General features: G+C 53.2%; 1 protein-coding gene across 2 annotated transcripts in view; it reads left to right on the top strand.

Annotated features, from left to right (window-relative positions):
• The first annotated feature begins 9087 nt into the window (after window positions 1-9087).
• Window positions 9088-14439, top strand: part of CPT1A (carnitine palmitoyltransferase 1A) — a 60726-nt gene continuing 55374 nt past the window's right edge. Inside the window, exon 1 of one of the 2 annotated variants that reach the window (XM_057726039.1) lies at window positions 9088-9240. The gene's annotated coding sequence lies outside the window, so the exon portion shown is untranslated. Of the gene's footprint in view, window positions 9241-11160; window positions 11180-14439 lie in introns of those variants that run through there. The other variant, XM_057726040.1, reaches the window with a different exon arrangement.

Raw genomic sequence — 14439 nt, 5'->3', positions numbered from 1 at the left:
GTGGGTGTCCCACCCACGCGGTCACAGAGCCAGCACTCAGAAGAGCCCTGTGGTTGGTTTTTTTTTCTTTTTCCAAGAGCCCAGTTTTTTTATTTGATCATTTCTTGTTTATTTATTTATTTATTTATTGGCTGCGTTGGGTCTTCATTGCTGTGCGGGCTTTCTCGAGTTGTGGCGAGTAGGCGCTACTCTTTGACTCTTCATTGCGGCACACAGGCTTCTCATTGCAGTGGCTTCTCTTGCTGCAGAGCACAGGCTCCAGGCATGCGGGTTTCAGTAGTTGCAGCACTCAGGCTCCGTAGTTGTTGTGCACGGGCTTAGCTGCTCCGTGGCATGTGGGATCTTCCTGGGCCGGGGATGGAACCCGTGTCCCCTGCACTGGCAGGCAGATTTTTTTTAAATTTTATGTATTGATTTATTTTATTTATTGGCTGCGTTGGGTCTTCATTGCTGTGCGTGGGCTCTCTGTAGTTGGGGAGAGTGGGGGCTACTCTTTACAGCAGTGCACAGACTTATTGCAGTGGCTTCTCTTGTTGCAAGCACGTGCTCTAGGCACGTGGGCTTCAGTCATTGCAGTGCATGGGCTCAGTAGTTGTGGCTTGTGGGCTCTAGCGTGCAGGTTTAGTAGTTGTGGCACACAGGCTTAGTTGCTCCGAGGCATGTGGGATCCCCCTGGACCAGGGCTCGAACCCATGTCCCCTGCATTGGCAGGCGGACTCCCAACCACTGGGCCACCAGGGAAGTCCCCATCTTGAAATTCTTCATAATTTTTGAACAAGGATCTGCATCTTCACTCTGCGCTGTGTCAGGCAAATTATATAACTAGGTCTGCCTGAGGTCACAGGGTGTATCAAAGGTATTGAGATGCAGAAGGTGGCTTTATAGGTGCACCATGAAGAACAGGCAGGAGTGAAGTTTAGAGGTTTCTGCAGAGGACTTTGAGATGGGATGAGGGCCTGGAAAGGAAGGGCCAGATGGGAGGAGCCCCAGGGAGCTAAGCCTGCAGGACCCTCCATCCATCCATCCACTTAACCATCACTTAATCACGCAGCTAACATTTCTGAGACTCTATGATGTATCAGGTGCTGGTTAGAGGGTTCCCACCCTTTGGAGCTTATGGTCCGTTGAATACCAGCCCCCACACGCTGCATCCTAGGCCACGCACACTCTGTCCCACTTTCTGTTTGGTTTTCTCATTTTCCCTTTCTTTTCACATGAGACGATATATATTTCTTGCCTGCCTCTTCCACCAGAATGTGGACTCCTGAGGACAGGGCTTGGCCTAAAGGCTCTTTCACTGCTGAGTTGCTCAGTAATATTTGCCAAATGAATGAATAAATGGACAAATGAATGAATATGAGTTAAGACCAGGGCTGGACTCAGATCATTGGAAAGCCTCTACTTGCTAAAAGGTTTATGGGCACCCCCTGTCTGTGTAACTAACAAGATATATACTAAACTAAAATAAGTGTAAAAAAATCCATCAAAGTTCTCATTTTTCCCTTGAGGGTTATTTGCTGCTTTCTTTAACATAGAAAATATAACGCCCCTCCCCTATTTTTCATTTCTTTGTGGCCTTGCATTGCTGGCACCTGAAGCTTGACTTCTCTTCCTGGTGGGTAACTCAGCTCTAGGAAGCAAATGAGTCAAGTCATCTCTCTTGGAGAGGCCCTTCTGTTGGGGATTTGGGAGCATCAGGATGGGGGTGCCGGTGGGGCAGGGTGGGAGCTTGCAGGAGAGCAAGGCTGGTGGCAGAGGCAGGGCCAAGGCAAGAGGCTGGGAGCTTCACCTGGGCTGGGGTGGGGGGCAGACAGAAGAGAGCCAGGGAAGGCATATGAGAACAGGTCCCAGGGGAGGGGAGAACCTGGGGCAGCTATGACTCACACGTGACAGAAGGAGAGGATTCTGGGGGGAGGGGGAGGGGGGAGATGGGGCCACAGTGAAATGCAGCAGAGGGTCCCAGCAGGATGGAACCTGGGGAAGTGGCAGTGCAGGTGGTCACTGGTGAGCCCTATGTAGTTCTTCATCTGCCTCTTCATCGGCACCCTTTATCATATCCTTTACTATTGATAATTTGATAAATGTGTTTCCCGGAGTTCTGGGATCCACTCTAGCAAATCAATCAAACCCAAGGAGGGGGGTCTTTGGAGCCTCTGATCTGTAGTAGGTGGTCAGAAGCACAGGTGATAACCCAGGCTTACAACTGACATCTGAAGGGCGAGGGGGGAGACAGTCTTGTGAACTGAGCCCTTAACCTGTGAAATCTGATGCTATCAGTGGGTAGACTGTCAGATTTGAGTTGATTCTTGGACGCCCTGCTGGTGTCAGAGAATTGCTTGTTGGTATGGGGAAAACCTCCACACAGGGGTGACCAGAACTGTCAGAAGTGAAGTGCTGGGGAATCCCCTGGCAGTCCAGTGGTTAAGACTCTGCGCTTCCAATGCAGGGGGCTCAGGTTTGATCCCTGGTTGGGGAACTAAGATCCCCCATATGCTGCTGCACACGTGGCAAGGCCAAGACATAAAAAACAAATAAGTAAAATTTTAAAAAAGAAAATTCTTAAAAAAAAAAGTGAAGTGTTTCCTGTGAGCAGTAAAGAAAACAAACAGGGAAGAAACATAGTGGGGAAGAGCTGGGTGTTTCCCTGCACAGGAAGGCAGACAAAATCTGGTTTTCCTAAATTGGTACAAAACTGCTTAATATTCTACAGGGCAATAAAACTACAACTTTGGGGAATACTTTTTTTTTTCAATCAACAGAGATCCTTGCATTTCTTTTCCTTTATTTTAAAAAATTTTTTATTGGCATATAGCTGACTTACAATGTTGTGTTAGTTTCAGCAAAGTGAATCAATTATACATATTACATACACTTTTTTTTAAGATTCTTTTCCCATATAGCCCATTACAGAGCATTGAGTAGAGTTCCCTGTGTATACAGTAGGTCCTTATTAATTATCTATTTTAATCCTTGCATTTCTGTTGGACAAAAATCTACCAGTTACATGTAACTTCATAGAGCCTGGGGCTTAGTCAAGACACAGTTCCCCAGAACACGAGCTAATTCTTGGATGAGCTGTTAGACAGTGAGCCAGTAAAAGGACATTCCAGACATCCTTTGGCCTTGCTTCCAAATTTTGGATACATTTTTCTTAATCTATGTGGGAGTTGATAACTGGGCTTTGGAAGGTCTAAGACTGAAATTGTTTACCACCGTTTATGTGTGTGTGCATTTTTCTGGAAAAAGGGTTTGTAGCTGTCATCAGGTTTTCAAAGGATCAGTGACTGCTCCATCCCCCAAGTTTAAAAACCATCAACTCGGTATCGGTAGCGGGGGTTGGGGGGGTGAAGGGGAAGCTGGGACGAAGTGAGAGAGTAGCATTGACATATATACACTACCAAATGTAAAATAGATAGCTAGTGGGAAGCTGCTGCATAACATAGGGAGATCAACTCGATGATGGGTGATAACTTAAAGGGCTGGGATAGGAAGGGTGGGAGGGAGTCGCAGGAGGGAGGGGATGTGGAGATAAATGTATGAGTACAGCTGATTGACTTTGGTGTACAGCAAAAACTGGCACAACAGTGTAAAGCAATTATATTCCAATAAAGAAAAAAAAAAAACTATCAACTCAAGATATTACCTCCTCATTTCCTTCTCCAAAGGGGCAGAATTAGCATCTTGACACAAAAGTCTTCTGCCAATGCTTATTTGGATATCCAGGCACCTGTTAAAATGTGCTGCAGGAAGTCACCTCTTCCCTGTCTCTGAGGTCCCAGTGTCCAGGCAGGCCAGTTAAGACGCTGACCTCCAGGACCATCTGCTGAGGTGTCACCTGCTCTGTGCCCAGCACACTGCTATGGTCACACCAAGAGGCCCAAACACACACTCTCCAGGTGGGCTGGTTGGTGGGACCCTCAGAGATGACTGGGATCTGAGGAGGTCACAGTGCTGACCTCTGAGCTATTCAGAGCTTTCCAAACAGCCTTAGAGAGGTCCCGCGTTTATCTGAAAATGTGCATGTTGCCTGCCTCTGGCCGGCAGCCCAGCTGGTCTTGGCAATTCCACGTACTTAGAGGCAAGCATCTCTTGAAGGAATGAATACATCTTGTGCTGACTGGAAGCTGGCAATCGTGCCCATATTTCTGATTAATAAACGAGGAAATAAGTTATTAAATGAGCTGTTTATAGACAAAAGCTTTTAAAACACGCACTCCGGGCTTCCCTGGTGGCACAGTGGTTAAGAATCCGCCTGCTAAGGCAGGGCACACAGGTTCGAGCCCTGGTCTGGGGAGATCCCACCTGCTACAGAGCCACTAAGCCCGTGCGCCACAACTACTGAAGCCTGTGCACCTAGAGCCCGTGCTCCACAACAAGAGAAGCCATCGCACTGAGAAGCCTGCGCACCGCAACAGAGCAGCCCCCGCTCTCCGCAACTATGGAAAGCCCGAGCACAGCAACAAAGACCCAACACAGCTAATAAATTTAAAATAAATAAATTTATTAAATAAATAAATAATTAATTAAATAAAACACATGCTCCATAGAGGGAGAAGCATAATCACAGCCAACACTTCTATGGCGCCTACTGTATACTAAAGAATGTGCTAAGAGCATCCCATCAGCTACTCAGGTAATCTTCATTAGGACTCTTCAAGGCAGGTGCATTTCTCTCCCCATTCTACAGATGAGGAAACCACGGGGCAGAGAGGTTAGGATCACTCAACCAGGAAGTGGCAGAGCCAGGCTCTGAAGGCCATCGGGCTCTGGATTTTGCAGCCCTAGCTGAATGACTGCTTCTCCAAATAAAGAATGGCGAAACATTTGCTCAGTACTGCCCCAGCCCAATGTCCTTGTTGCTGCTTTATTTTTAAGTGAGGAATTTGAGGCCCGGATTGGGGAACGAGGCACCCACGAAGCCAGCCAGGAGCAGACCTGGCCCAGTGTCCAGGCGTGTTCATGCCCGGCCACTGTGATGTCTCCCCGGGGAGGCAACCCTCACCTTTGCCCACCTTCCTTGTGCCTAAAAGGGCCCCATCAGGGCCCTGGTGCTGTGAGATGCAGAGGAGGTAGAGTGGAGTCCGTGCCCTGGAGGAGGGGAAGAGGAGGAGGACAGGGAGGAGGAAGGAAAGGGGCCGAGGGAGCAGGCCTCCCTTGTCACTCCCACCCGACAGCCCTGCCACCTCCCTGGCTTCGGACACTGTCCCCGCTGCTCTCCCTGCCGCTCCCCTGCACCAGCCTGGAGCTGCCAGCTGCCTCCACTCTTCCTCTCCTCCCCAACTCCTCCATCTCCCCAGGTGACCCAGTATCTCAACTGCATCATCTCTTCATTTCATGACCAGCCGGATGGGCTCACCCCTGCCACCAACTGTCAATGCCCCTTCCACCTCTAAATCTTTTTAAAGTTTTGATATTAAAATTGAGGCCATGTGGGCTTCCTAGGTGGCGCAGTGGTTAAGAATCCGCCTGCCAATGCAGGGGACACAGGTTCGATCCCTGCTCCAGGAAGATCCCACATGCCACGGAGCAACTAAGCCCGTGTGCCAAACAAACAAACAAACAAACAAAAAAATTGAGGCCATGGGAATTCCCTGGCGGCCCAGTGGTTAGGACTCAGTGCTTTCCCTGCTGGAGCCCAGGTTCAATCCCTGGTCGGGGAACTAAGATCCCACAAGCTGCAGGGCGCAGCCAATAAATAAATTAATTAATTAAATTAAATAGAGGCCTAACAACCGGGAGCAAACAGTATCAAGTGTACCCCTACCTCCCCTCCACACCCTAAACTCCTTTGTATATTTCTAGGTCAGTATCCATCCCTGCCATTAATATGTCTCACTTATGTTATTGGAATAATACAGTGTATTTATTTGTGTGTGTGTTTGGCTTTCTTCTGCTTAACATAAGATGGGTAAGATCCATCCATCCAAAGTCGTGTGTGTCAGGAGTTTACTCTGTTTTCTGGCTGTGTATTATTACACTGAATGGAGAAAGCATGATTTATTTACCCATTCCACTGCTGATGGGAATCTGGGTTGTTTCTGGATTTTTGTTACCTTGAGCGAATCTCCCGTAAGCCTTCCTGCATGAGTCTTTGTGTGGACGTGGGTCCCCATCTCTCTTTGGTGCATACCCAGGAGTAGGGTTACTGGGTCATAGGCCAAGCCCATTCAGGTAAGCACATGTTGTAGCCCTGAGGGCCTTTCACTGGCACATGGTCCAGCCACCTTCACCTCTGTTCTTTGCTTGCACCTGCATTACTTCATTGTGTCCTTAACAAACCCCGGTAAAGCTGGCCAAGCAAACATTGTAGCCACTCTGACGTGGAACTGCTACTATTTGCTCACTGCCTACAGGGCTCAAGGTTCAAGTTCAGAAGTCCAGAACTCTGTGATTATAAAATTGTTTCCTGCGGGAAACAGAAACTGAGTTCTAAAAACCCTCACAGGCTTTTGGATCAGAACCTGCTGGGAGTTGCCAGCAAGAAATGAGGCTGGCAAGAGTGAGTGGGACTCAGCTGTGCTCTTGGCAGGCCCAGAAGGCTTTACAAGTTTTGTATTACAATTGTTTCTGTATCGTAGGCTGGACAGTGGCATTGCCCTTAGGTGTTTAAAAGAAACTTTATCTTTCAGCGATTCCTACCCAGGAACTTGTGGACAAAACGATAAGATGTATGGGTTTGCTTTAAAGAAATCAGAAAAAAGAGGGACAATATCTGAGTAATAATAAAAAGGGGTTCCTTATGGCCACAACAGGCAGCTGCTACAGTGTGTTCGAATCAAACTGGAAAGAATCTGAAAACATCAGAGCTTGAGAAATATTACTTTGAGTCAGACTCTGGGATATTTTTGGCCCCAAAGGAACTCAGGATGCAGCCGGGCCGAAGCTCCACAGGAACCTAGTTCCTCTGGTCTTTTTGAATACTTATCCGGGGAGCTGCAGTCCCAGGAACAGAGCTGGAGGAGCGAACAAGGCCTCTGCCGCTCCGCCGGAGTTGCCGGCTGGCGTGGGCTTCGCTCCGCCGGAGTTGCCGGCTGGCGTGGGCTTATTATCTTCCCAGAGAGGGTCCAGCCTCCGGAGCACAGGTGAGCGCAGGGGCGACCGCGGCCCCTGCCTCTGCCCCTCCCGGCCCGCAGGTGACACCGAGGCTGCGCTCAGGGAGGGGTGCACGGTCAAGGCCGCAGAGCCCTGGGAACAGATGGGCGCAGGGCCAATCCCCGCGGGGCGCACGTCGGGGCAAGGAGTGAAGAGAAAGTGACCTTGGGGCGGGGACAACTGGAGTTCCAGAAAGAGGAGGGAAAGGCATGCGAGGTAGGGCGATAGCCAAACCTGCGAGGCACAAGCCAGGAAGGCCCACAGACACGTAGAAACGCGCCGGTGACGCTGGAGCCGGTGACGCTGGAGCAGGGTAGGTGCGGTGCAGCCAGCCTCCGGCAGGTGTGCCTTGGCCCAGCACACCTGCCCTCTTGGGCCACGAGATCTTCTTCGGGGTTCGGGGCCTGGGGTCTCTCTCGGGCCAGACAGGAGCCAGCAGGGGAACGCAACCTCCAACTTCTAACTTCAAAGAAATGCGAATTACCATGAGAGACACCTCGCCCCCCCAGCCCCCTTTTTAGGATTGACAGCCAGCGCTGGTGCGCTCCCCGAGACCAGGCCGCGCTCCCACGTGCGGGCAGGCGTGGACGCTTTTCCAGAGGGCAGCTCGGCAAGGGACACCAAAGTGTCACCATGATGTCTCACGTTCCTGTCCTTTGACCCGGTTGCTCCACTTCTAGCGATCTACAGAGAGATACAGGCACTCCAAGACGCACATGGACGGCCAGGCAGCTTCATCTGTGCTTGCGGCGGCGAAAAGGGGGGGCCTGAAATACTGTGAAAGCCTCGGTCACCTCTGTGCCTCGACAGGGGACCCCGTCCACGACAGAATCCAAGTGAGAACAGAGGAGTGTTACAAACAGCACTTATCCTATGACTTCATTCAAAACAGCGTGGAGAGTGTGCGCCGACAGTGCCCCGTAGTAGCGGCGGGGGTGGGGGTGCGGATGGGGGCGGGAACTAGCGAGGACTTTCATTTTCTCTTCTAAACCCATCTGCGGTGACGACCACATACTGCAGACAGAAAGACGGAGGCCAGCATGGATTTTTCACCGCCCGAAGGAGTGGCTGACCTTCAGGAAAGCCCGGATTTGTCCATAGAACAGGTTCTCTTATGGAGCACCTGCTGTATGCGGGACCACCCGCTGGGGCTTGGGAAGAATTCCCTGCAAAGAGAGGGAAGGGGCGGCTCCCCTTCCCCCACCCCCGCCGCGCCCCCGGGAAGCACGGACCCCAGCCCCGCGAAGTAGCTGCAGGTGACAGCTGCCCTCTACCTAGACCTAGACCCTGAGATCGGCCAGTGCGAACAAAGTGGCCGGTACAAGGCATGTCGGTCACTGCGTCCCCACCTCCAGCCCTTTCTGTCCCCGCACCTACTATGCTTTAGGCGCCTGAATCGTTTACTAAATCTGACCAAAGCCCCGCAAGGAGGGAATTTTTATCCCAGTTATATGAGGAGGAGGCTCAGAAAGGTCACTGGAACAGGCTTTACCGTGTCGGCCTTGAGCCACGCCGCCTCAAGATCCTGTCAGCTGTCACTCCGGGAATAAGGTCCAATTTGGGATGTGGGCTCTGGCATCAGACCCGGGCCCAAAGTCGGACCCATCTTCTTAGCGTGATGGTGGGCAGCTTAGCAATCCCTTCTCCGGCCGGGACTGGGATCAGCTATTTATAGGGGTGCCGTGAGGATTATATGGGGCAATGCCTATAAAGGGCGAGCTGGAGCGAGTCGCTGCACTAAGCGCTTTTACGGGCATGGCCCTCATGAGTTGGCCCATTTTTCAGATGAGGAAACTGAGGCTCGCAGGACGAGAAATCTCGCTCTAGACTCCAAGCTGGCAGAGGCGGAGGTGGCGTGCACCCCCGGCGAGCCTCGGTTTCCTCGCCCGACCAGCTCCCCAGGGCGCCCCGCCCCTGCTGATGCCCCGCCCCGCCCCGCGCAGGCCCCGCCCCCGGCCCGCTGGGCGCCGGGAGTCACCGCACAGCTCCGCGCGCCTCAGCCAATCGGCCGCGGCCGGCGTCGGGTGCATTCAGCCTCGCCCGCGGTCCTCCCGCCCCCCGGCGCCGGTTCTCTGCTCGCTCAGTCAGCCGCTGCCGCTGCCGCTGCCGCTGCCGCTGCCGCTGCCGCTGCCACAGTCCGCCGACTCGGTAAGGCCGGGCCGAGGCCGCGCGCGGCGGGGAGGGCGGGCGGGCAGGCGACGGGGGCGGACTGCGGCGGGGCCCAGGGCCGGGGGCGGACGGGGACTGGGGGGGTTCGGACCGGGGCGGGGGGCTGGGGCGCCGAGGAACAGGGGTTCGTAGAAAGCTCGAAACCGGAGCGGGGCGGGACTCCCCATCTCCCGCAGGGGATTGGGTCTAGGGGGTCCGCGCCAGGATCGGTCTGTATGCGGGCAGGTCCGGTGCGGCTGCGGGAGGGATGCTCAACCCTTCGGACTAGCAGGACGCCTCCGGCCTGGCGCGGGTACGGCCGCCGGCTCACTTTCCCTTCCCATCTCACTGTCACTTCCCAGGAGTGGGCTGATTGGGGTTCGGGGTCCGCCCGAGGATCGGTCGGCCTGCGGGCAGGTACCGTGCGGGAGTTGGAGGGATGCTTGACTCTCCGGACTTGGCAGGATGCCCCCGGCCTGGGGTCGCCAGGACAGCCGGTTCCGTTTCCCCAGCATCCGATTCCCCACGCCGAAGTGGACTGGGTCTGGGGATCCGCGGCAGGGCAGCGGGAGGGACGCGACGGCGGGAGGGATGCTCAGCCCTCCGGGCTTGGCAGGGCGCCACGGATCCTTTCTCCATCTCGCCCCATTCCTTTCCCCTCCGGGGTGGATTGGGTCTGGGGGGGGGGGGGCCGTCCCAAGCGGGAGCCAGAGGGGCGCTAGGGATTCAGAAGGGCGCCGCCTACCCCCTCCCAGCTCCCGCCCCCGCAGTGCAGCCGTGGGGACACGCCCTTGGCGCTGGGACTCCAGGCGCGGTCCAGGCGCCCTAGGTGGATGCTAATGAGGGCGCCGGGCCTGGGTTCCCGCTTGCGAGCGTCCTTCATCCCCCCACACGGCGCGCGGTCTAGGGCAGGTGGACGCGGAGAGCCTGCCCAAGGTCGCGCGGGGCCGCGGGAGCTGCTTTGCAGGGGGTGGGAGGGGGTGGGGGCGTCACGTGGCCAGGCCTGGGCGAACTTGGCCCGCGAGCCCGGACGGCGCGGTCAGGGCGGTAGAGCAGCCCGGGCTCCGGGCCCCTATTCCGGCAGCCCCTAACCCCAGCGAGCAGTCAGTTCCTTTCGTTTCGTTTGCAAAGGCCGTGGGTCAGCGTCTTTATAATGTAAATTGGTGGCTGACTTTCGTTAAGGTCAAAGGGAGCAAAGATGGTCTTACTTTTTCTAAACTCCAAGAGCTAAAAATCTCGAGTCATCAGGTTGAATTCAGAACAAACTTAATATTCCCAACTCGGAACTGCTTTCGGTTCCTCTGTGCTCCCTGTGAGATTAAAATATGGAAGGGCAGATTTTAGTAGGAACCTGGTCACTTTGTAAGTTATAAAATGAAAATCGGTTTAACCTCTTGAAACGTGTATTTTGTTACACCGTTCTCTCACACAGGCGTCGGGTTTCTGGTCATTCCAGATATTCAAGCATGTTTATTTCCTTCTAAAGCAGAAACCAAATAAATAAAAAATGGCTGAAAGCACTAGTTTTTTTTTTTTTTTTAATGCCAGCAAGCATCACCCTTCCCCCGCTTTCCAAATTATTTAAGGTGACTCTTAGCGTGGCATAAATAAGAGAGCATTAATGCTGATGATAATGCTTATCGTTGAGGCGAGGAAGCGTCTAGTTTTAAGTGATAGGAGATGAGTGCAGAATTCGTGGCAGAGTTTGGGGTGGCTCTGGGGCTCCTTTTCGTAGGTAAATGACCGGCTTCCTTCCAAGGATGTGTGGCTAGACCTGATCCTGCAGATTGAACTCCATCTGAACAGCTGCTGGAACGAGAAAAAGGGCCCTCTTAAAGGAGTGTACATCCTTTGTATCAGAGTGGCAAGAAACCGGCTTCACGCACAGGCCGAAATAACCTTTCCAGTTTGCACTGAAAACAAGCCGCCTAACCCAGAGGTGAAGGGAATAAACCTGGCGTCGCTGCCGCCCTTGGCCCCGGCCCCAGCCCTGTGGTCACCGAGCGGTCAAGCCTGGGTCTCCGGGGAGTCCCGGGGCGAGGGCCCGGGCTGGCGCAACCCTGGCCCCGTGTGCCCATTCATGGAAGCACCGTTAAGTGTTCCCTGGGCTTCGCGGTGAGCCCCTTCCGGAGGCGCGCGGGGCGCGGGGCGGCCTTTCTGGGGTGGGTTGTCTTGGGGCGCACCAAGCTCTTAAAGGGTCCCCGAGGTTGACGACGCAGCGCTCGGCCTTTCCCACCCACAAGGCGCTGCATTTCGCCCGCTGTCGCAGGGCTGGCATCCCCGGCGACTCGCGCCAACGCGCTCCGGAAGGTCCCTGCGGGCGCGGCCGGTGGAACAGGATCTGAGCGCCCGGGACGCGCCAGGCCGGGGGCGGGGCTCGCCGTAACCTTTCCCCTACTTTTCTCAGCCGTCACGTGACGCCCGGGGGGCGGGGCGGGGCGCGCCGCGCTGACCGCAGGGGCGGGGTGGGGGGAAGGGGCGGGTGAGGACGTGTTCCAAGCCGGCAATTAACGTCGCAGCCCCAAGTCTGCAGGCGGTAGGAAGGTGGGAGGCGGAAGCGCGGGCCCGCTTCGGCCGGGGGCCGGTGCTGCCCTTTGATCCGATGCATTTTTCCCTTTTGTTGGAAAAAATGTTTAGTCACGCTGCCTGGTTATTATTGGCAGGCCAGACAGAGTTGTACTGCCCGTGGAAGCCTGCACCGTGAATTCCGGAAACACTTCTGCTTTTAAGAATAAAATTGTCGCTCAAGGTGGTGTGTTTCGGAGAGTCTCCGTCTCATACTCTAACGCCGCCCCTACCCGAGCCCCCTCTGGAGCTTTTCCTGCGAGGGCTTTTCTGTTTTAAAAAGAAGCACTACACACTTTAAATATATGCAGTTTATTGTATGCCAGTTATATGTCAATAAAAGTTCTTTAAAAAAAAAAAAGGGCATCGTTCACAATAGCTAAAGCCATTAGGAACGGAGATTAAAACCTCTGTGGAGGAAATTACAGAATATTACTGCAGAACCCGAGACGTAAGCAAATAAAGTGACCTGTTCATGGATAGAAGGACAACATCATAAACGTAACAATTCTGCCCAAATTAATCTCTCAAGTAAAAATTAAAAAAAAAATACTACAAGCACACGGTACATAGTGAAGGGGGTACCAGTGGAAATTCAGCACAGAACTGGCCTCAGCACTCGGTGCCCCTCCCCAGAAGCCATCACTATTAAGTTTCTCTGACACCTGTAAAAATAGTCTAGGTTGTACAGGACTTTTTGTTGTTGTTGTTACTTAACACAGGTAAGGAGTATTTTCTGCTTGATGATTTCTGATACTTTGTTGCTTTCTGTGAACTTCACCTTTTACCCCAAGCAAATACTAGGTGGACATTGGGTTCCCAGCAGACCCTGGGCTGAGGCCAGCTTGACCTTTTCGGGGAAGTTGACTGGGAGCCTCAGTTCAGTGGAATGCCCTTTACTTTTTTTGCGTGTGGGTTGTTTTTATGTCCAGGAATGTTTCGGGAAGTTAATAATTGAAAGCAATTGTGCTTCCAGGTAAGGTGTGCCTCTCCGGGCATTCAGTAAGGTAACCGTGGAGGGTTGGAAAATAGGGTAGCTGTGCTCAGCTTCCAAAGGCTTATCAGTGAATTCTTGGACACTGAGTTCTTTAGGTAAAAAGGAATCGTCCACACTCTCCACGTGGTGGTTCACCCACCCATCCCAGGAACCCAAGGGTCATTCTAGATTCTTCCCCACCTGCTACTTCTGCTGCTTTGCCTCCCTCCCCAGAGCAGGCATTCAGGTGTCTGTTGAACATGAGACAGAAGGTTTCAGCCCCTCTCTCTGCCGTGCATTGCTGCAGCCTCCTGAGGTGGTGAGGGTCTTCAGGGCGGGTGAAGCTGTTGGGTGCCCCTTCCATGTGCCTTGCTTCACGTTGTTACCGTGGTCAGGGACTCTCCTGCACTGGGGACCCGCAAGCTCGTCTTGTGGCCTTCCCGCACAACAAGGGGTCAGCGACCCCCTCCTCCTCTGGGGTCCCATGGCTTTTCATCCCCAGCACACACACAGCACTCAGCACATTGTGTTATGACACCCTGGTGGGGAGTAAGCTCCTTGAGGCGGGACACTGAGTTTCTAAGGAGTGACTCTCCCCTCCCCCTCCACCCCATTAAACAGGTAATACATGTTTGTATTAAAAGCTAATACAAAATAACCTTGCCTTTAAAAAATTGTCATATGCTGTAACCCAGACTTTGCTTTTTGTGAACTAATACTTCCTTTATAAGATGTACATGTGTCACTGATCTTCCCAAGTGTCAGCTCCTCTGTGCCCTCAAAAGATTTAATGCATCGAGTTTTGGTTTCTTTCTCCTTTGGCAAGCGCACGCTGTTGTGCAGGGTGAAGTACAGTAATGTTGCTGAAAGTTGAATGTCAAAGGCGTTTGGCCGAGGTATCAAATGCAGTAGGAAGAGGGAAGATGGAAATCCACAGGGAAATCCACTGTCTTGGAGGACTGCTGCTGGCCTGTGGCTGCAGTTGGGAAGGTCCAGAGTGTGTTCCTGCATTGGAGACCTAATGTGAGTTATGGGTAATGTGCATACTTTATTTGCCAGGAAACAGGTCTCATGAATGGCGATGACATTTGCTCTAGGACGTGCGCGCACACACACACACACACATCTGAGCAAGTGGCAGACCTTGAATTTGAAGCCAGACCTCCGAAGCTTGTCCCCCCTCCCGCTAGCAGGTTGCTGCCCAGACCACTGTGCAGGCAGAGGGCCTGGGTGTTGGCGCCTCCCCTATCCCCAGCCCACTGGACGTGACACTGAATCAGCCATGTGTGTTTCTGGGTTTCTGTTTCCTCATCTCTAAGGCTGTGCCTCTGATGCCTGTCATCCTGTCTCACAAGGGTTTTAGGAGGATCCAGAAGAGGCCAGATGTGAGAGTAGATTTGAGGGTGTGAGATGAATACGGCTTCCAGCAAACGATCCTGTTGCCACAGGCAAGTTTTATGGGTACGGCTGCCTTGCGCAGTCCCCAGATTGGAACGTGTGGTTTGACCAGTTCAGTTGCACTTCTGGGTGCAAAGGTGAAGCACATGCGTGGGAAATATGGGGTACCCCGCCAAGGCTTTAGGGACATTTGAGGGAACCACACGCTGGTGGCGAGGAGAGGTTCAGGGGCCTCTCTTGGGTAGATGCCTGCCTCTCCC

This window comes from Hippopotamus amphibius, chromosome 3 (genome assembly GCF_030028045.1).
Source record: "Hippopotamus amphibius kiboko isolate mHipAmp2 chromosome 3, mHipAmp2.hap2, whole genome shotgun sequence".
Lineage (NCBI taxonomy): Eukaryota > Metazoa > Chordata > Mammalia > Artiodactyla > Hippopotamidae > Hippopotamus > Hippopotamus amphibius.
This window is presented reverse-complemented; position numbering and strand designations above follow the sequence as displayed.